This window comes from Glandiceps talaboti, chromosome 11 (genome assembly GCF_964340395.1).
Source record: "Glandiceps talaboti chromosome 11, keGlaTala1.1, whole genome shotgun sequence".
Taxonomy (NCBI): Eukaryota; Metazoa; Hemichordata; class Enteropneusta; family Spengelidae; genus Glandiceps; species Glandiceps talaboti.
This window is the reverse complement of record NC_135559.1, coordinates 8,347,517-8,353,516: the sequence shown is the minus strand read 5'-3', so window position 1 is coordinate 8,353,516 and position 6,000 is coordinate 8,347,517. Positions and strand designations below refer to the sequence as shown.

Sequence of the window (6,000 nt, the reverse complement as noted above, 5' to 3'; positions counted from 1 at the left end):
CGTCTTGCATGCTGCCATATATCGGCCACAACTTTGAGAGAGCGGTACGGCAACACGGTATATCTTTAAAGACGAAGTGGTGCTCAGTTATATGTCAGTATCAAATTGGTAAATCGACAGAGGGCGCTGTCACCAATAATTGAACGACCGGCCCAGAGCTGCTATGCTGTGCATGCTGCGTTACGGTCCTCTAATCTCGCAGCATCGTCAGGCTTGCTAAACCAGACCAGTTAGAGAGGTGTTATATATATTGCTTCATTTTTGCATTTTTATTTTAAGACTGATCAAACCAGGGTATACGGTTAAAGCTGTACTAGTTGTAAACTGGAGTATCATTTTCGAGCCGACACACAATATTCACTGAAAACTGTTAACATACCAATTATAATAAGACATTGTATGTGTTAATCATTGGTCGATATCAAAAAACAGTTCAAGTTTCAGAGTATTGCTCCAGCATGGCCGGTTCGCGTAAATGAACAAAAAACACTTGACGATGTCGTTAAAGAGGCTGTGGTTATTGACGATGTATTGCATAAAACTTTCTAATGGTGAACACTTTTGACCAGAAGTTTGTGTGTCTCAAACACCTACATTTATGACAGAGTGACGCAAGAGATCGGCGCAAGAAAGTTTGGGGGAAAAGTTTGTAGTGCGCCACCAACGACAAACTGAGAGTTAATTTATATACTAGTCATATCACCATAGAAACGTGTGTCAATGTTTGCCTCTCGCAAATTACATATACACGTGGACCAGTTTCATATGTTATTGTTAGACAAAGGATATATTGCGGGGAGTTACATGTCGTATCCCTATGCCGTGTTTTTGCTATGGGCCCATGTTACTCGAGTTATTGTTATGATATGAAGGTAAGTCTATATTGACTAGATTAGGTAACATTATGGAACAGTATGGCACTGAAAAGGTCGTAGAATTTTGCTATAGTCTATAGGGTAGACTGTGGACAGTCCCTCGCGCCTTTTTTCCCTACGTTTTATCTAAATTTAAGTCGTCGCCGCGCTCCGATCAGGCGCAATACTACTATAATCGCATACTGATATCAAGGAAGGCCTTTCATGATGTGACGTCATTTAATGGGCGTTATTCTATCGTATGATTTGCATACAGTTCAATGTAAGGTCACTCAACATTCAACACACGTAACAATGCGTAAACTGCAGCGCAAATTTGACCTCGTAAACGCATTTTGCTCGGGCCTTCGGCCCTCGATATCAGTATGCGATTATAGTAGTTGCGCCGGATCAGAGCGCGGCGACGACTTAATAGTCAGGGCGCCAAGGCCAAAAATTTGAAAACAAATTGCCCGGCTTGAAGTACAAAAATTGACATCATGTTTGGTTAGAATAATATCTTGGCCTTCAGAATATTGATGTTGCCCATCTGGATTCTCTTGCGCAAACTCACAGGAGACGGTTTCCATGGTAACATTGACATTATTTGGAAGGATGCTAAAACATTAAAAACATCATATCTCGCGACCCAGAAATGATATAATCGTGATTAAAGTATGTATATATATATTTTAGGGGACACGGAACTCAATGATTACATGATCTTTTCAATTCAAGGTCAGGGTCATAGTCAAAATTCAAGGTCAACTTAATTTGTTGCACTTTTATTGAAACATTCACTGAAACGTTTCTGTATACTTCCATCAGATATGACTGGTAAAGCTGTAAGTCGGTCAGAAAATGGCCAAACATACAATCTTTCAGAAAAACGTGAAAAAAAGTATATATGAAGTTGTTTTGTAGGAAAAAGCTGTTACCAAGACAACCCCTGTCATTATCCCCAGTTATACCAAAGTGTTAATATACTAACCTGAAAGTGCTATTGACATGATGTAAGTGTTTGTATTTAGGGTTTTGAGGAAAAGCAATTCACTGATTACACGATCCTTTCGATCCAAGGTCAAGGTCATTGTCAAAATTCAAGGTCATCTAAATGTTTTGTAATTATTAAAACACCGTCGGAATCTTTTCTATAGCTAACATCAGACATGATCTTTACAGATGAAAATCGCTCAGAAAATAGCAAATTATATAGTCTTTCAGGAAAAATACAACAAAGGCATATACTGAGCTGCTTTTATTACAAACTTCTGTTACTAAGACAACTGGTATCAAGATCACCAAAATATGAAGGTACTGAATATCACAGCATACCGAAGTGCTACAGATATGATGCAAATGTCTATATATTGGTTTTAGGGGACGGACAACACACTTATCACACGATCTTTTCGATCCAAGGTCAAGGTCATAGTCTAATTACAAGGTCACCTCAATTTTTCACTTTTATCGAAACACCCACATAGGTTTTTTTTGCTATAAACTACTGAAGACATCAGGTAGCAAATCGATAGCAAATTATATAGTCTGTCATAAATTTTGTAGCAAAAGCATATTCAGGGTCAGCTTACTATGGGGTAAAGGAATTGTCTAAAAAGGGGTTCTGAAAAGGAATGACGCCTGTACAACCAAGTACTATAAAGATAGCTACTCCTACTTTATTGACATCCAACAAAACCTACAGATCACACAGAAATGAAGATTTTCCTACATTCCATACATATTGGCTCAATTTTTGATATTGACCTTCATTTGATGGTCAATTAGCAAAATATAGGATTGGTTAGTAGAGATTGTTTAGACTTGAGATTAACTAATTTGACATAACTTGATTGGTTATGTAAATTGCAGTCTGGAGGATCCTACATTTGACTCAAACTCGGTGTATATTCAAGCCCAGTGTATATTTCATTCCCGATACTTACTTACAAAAGTTTGTAACCAGGACTAAAGTCGAGATACATAATTATTTAAAAAAACGAAAATGGTGTATTTCTCAAGGTCTCAAAGCTCTACTGGCAACTCACTGAATACCGTTTCAGTGAAAAGGTGATCACATCGCATTTCGAGGCTTTACATGTATAGTATTAAAGGAATGTTGACAATGCTTCTTTTGCTGTTGCTTCTAGATAGTATATGTGCTGTCCATCAATTTTAGTCTATTAAAGGACGTTGTTTTCATATTTTATTTCTTACTACAAATATTTCAGACGGATTAGGTACGAGAAATCACTCATCTTTCTGATTAGTTACATTTCTTTTAATTTTTGTTGGGAACTTTTGTGTGGGAATGAATGCCAACCCTTTACCAAGTGATTTTATTTTATATTAAAGCTTATTCCATTACTGGTAAGACGACATGTTATTGACAATTTGAATATTCATGGTACAGATAAAGTTAATTGTCAATATTTTCAAATTCCTCAATATTCATCTTTCACACTGTCTTGGCAAACAAATACTGAACACCTCGTAAAGAAAGCACAACAGCGTCTTTACTTTCTGAGACGTTTAAAGCAATTTGAAATGAGTCGCGGTTGTATTTTAGTCTTTTCTTACCGCACTGTCATAGAGAGTCTGGTTTAACAACATCACCTACGATGAGCTGTTGCACTTGAGACGTGCAGTAATGGCCACGTCACGGGGGCGTGTAATATTTCATAGATTGTTGTTTTCTTATTGCTTAGAATGCCCGTTTTCTTAGGAAAATATCGTACGAATCTTGCTGCTACAAATGTATCAATCTCTATACTACGAAGAAATATTAATTATTAAATTCTATTATCTCTTCCCCTTACATGTATGAATATATAATCAAAAGGTTGTTATATTTAGTCTGTAGACCTGGAAAACAACAATCTATGAAATATTACACGCCCCTGTGGTAATGGCAGTGTGGGCTAAACTTATTGGCCTAAAAACTTAAACACCTCGCACTTCCGTACCCCTTCATACCTTTATATTAATTTGTACATCCACTGCACACATGACTCAAATTGGAACTGTCAATCACCGACCATCGTCGCAAACCACGGCCTGTTTTACGGCAACGTTCTTAACGAGCCTCCTACTTATTTCGAAATGTAGTGGTAGAAATAATAACCCTGGTTTGCGAGAATGTCATCGGCTAGTCTGGATGTTTAATAATCATCGACGTTCTCGCACAAAATAATAGCGAAAAGTTTTAGAAATTTCGTAATTTATAATCCTCCCTGGAATCCCGAAAAATAAAGAGCTAGGACCCTGGTAGTCTGTAAGGTACGCCGTGACGGTGCGCCCTCAAACATCGGCCAACCCCTAACACAGAGGAGGCCGGTGAGGGCGAAACGTCACGACGTATCGACCTCTGTGTATCTGAGTTTAAAATTGCCCACACCAACGTAGTTGAGACAGGTTACATGGACTTTAGTCTTTGATACTGCAGTTCCCGACTCGAATGTGAGTTGTGATGGCTGTATGCACAGGCACTCGAATCAATGTGTATGATTAAAAAAAAAAATGTATTTACATACATATTTTTTTTAAATCATACACATTGATTCGAGTGCCTGCATGTGTGTTAATAATCTATTCGATGAAGGCTACATGCAGCCATCACGTTAGAACATGTTTTTCTTGTGATGCCACAATGTTTTAATACGAAAAATAATACCGCTGCGCGGACGCTGCCGTATGTAGATGTACCAAGTGCCTCTGTCATAATTTACATCTTGTTTATTGATGCAAAAGTTAATTTGTAACATATTGAACTCATTCAGTCCTTAGTTAGTTATAAAGTATTGATAGTCCAAAGTTCCTTCTGAATTGACAGATAATGCTACAAACAGACACCATATCTGTTTATTTGATGAGCAAACAGCCTTTACAGGAAGGAAATTCACCAACTTCTACTCAAAATGGCACCAGTTTTATCGTAAGTAGAGCTATTAAATGAACTTTTTTTCTCTACCTGAAGTTTTGATAGTAGCAAAATCGTTAATTTTGCCAGTTTTCTTTGAAAATAATGATGTCGCCAAATTAGTCCTATATTCGACATCTGGAATGTGGATTATTGTAAGATTTGATGAATGTGGCTAATGTGAACTAATCTGGTCTGGTTCTACAGTATGTAGGTGTTGGAGGAAAGAAACTGTTCAGACATTACAAAAGGAGTGATTCCTAGCCCAGAGACTTGGCTATTAGCATTACTGAACATGTATGGCTTGATATATAGCTTGTTTATGGCACTGGTGTGGTGATGATTCCATCCAATCTTATTGAACGTATACCTAGTCTAGTTTCTATAGGTATCATTATGATTTACACCTCCACTCACAGACCATGTTGGCATCCAGACTACCATATGGAATGAAAGATTGAACATTATGTACCATAAGTGCTGTAAACAGGCTAGGCGTGATAGTGGTGGTAGTGGTGGTGGGGAGACTCAATATAGATAGATTGACCCTCCTTGTTGAATGCATGTATGACCTTTGACCCCCATATTTTGGGCAACATGGTTGTTAAGTTGCTGATTTTCCTGAGATTTTTTCAAAAATGTTTTCAGGTTGCCAATTTTTACATTTTTCCAACACTTTTGACTCCTGTTTCCTGGCAGAATGCGGAGATTTGACACTTTAGTTTTTGAATATAGAGACTTAGTTATATAGCTCAAACATCATTTTCAAGCCAGATAGCCAAATCTCTGGGCTAACAGATTCCACACCAAAAGTCATCCTTCCAATATCTGTCAGTGCTATATCTCTTCTTTTACACGATTCTGACCTACCCTAGCATAAAAAAGTCGTCATTGTTTGCCCATAAAGTAGAAAAATTTAAATTCATTACCAATTAATAGCAAAGTAAACTTGTGTAGCATAGTGTACCATAAGTATGGGTGTGTTGATCCAATATACCATCAAGTGGTTAAATATTACATATTATGTGGACAGGAACCAGGATCTACTCTAAATTTGTAAATTAACATTAAGAGTCACTGAAATTTTTAGCACAGCTGAACTGATAAGGTTCATGTTTACTATTGACGTAAGATTATGTGACTGGTCTCATAAATCTACATTGAGAGGCTAACATCATGGTCAGTTTGACGCCTATTCCTATTAGAACATAACATTATATTTGATTG

The 6,000-nt window shown here is 37.3% G+C and overlaps 1 protein-coding gene across 1 annotated transcript in view; it reads left to right on the top strand.

Moving 5' to 3' along the window:
• The first annotated feature begins 805 nt into the window (after positions 1-805).
• The window catches only part of LOC144442436 (ferroptosis suppressor protein 1-like), a 39,195-nt gene continuing 34,000 nt past the window's right edge, over positions 806-6,000 (top strand). The window contains exon 1 of the mRNA XM_078131785.1: positions 806-872. The gene's annotated coding sequence lies outside the window, so the exon portion shown is untranslated. The remainder of the gene's footprint in view (positions 873-6,000) is intronic.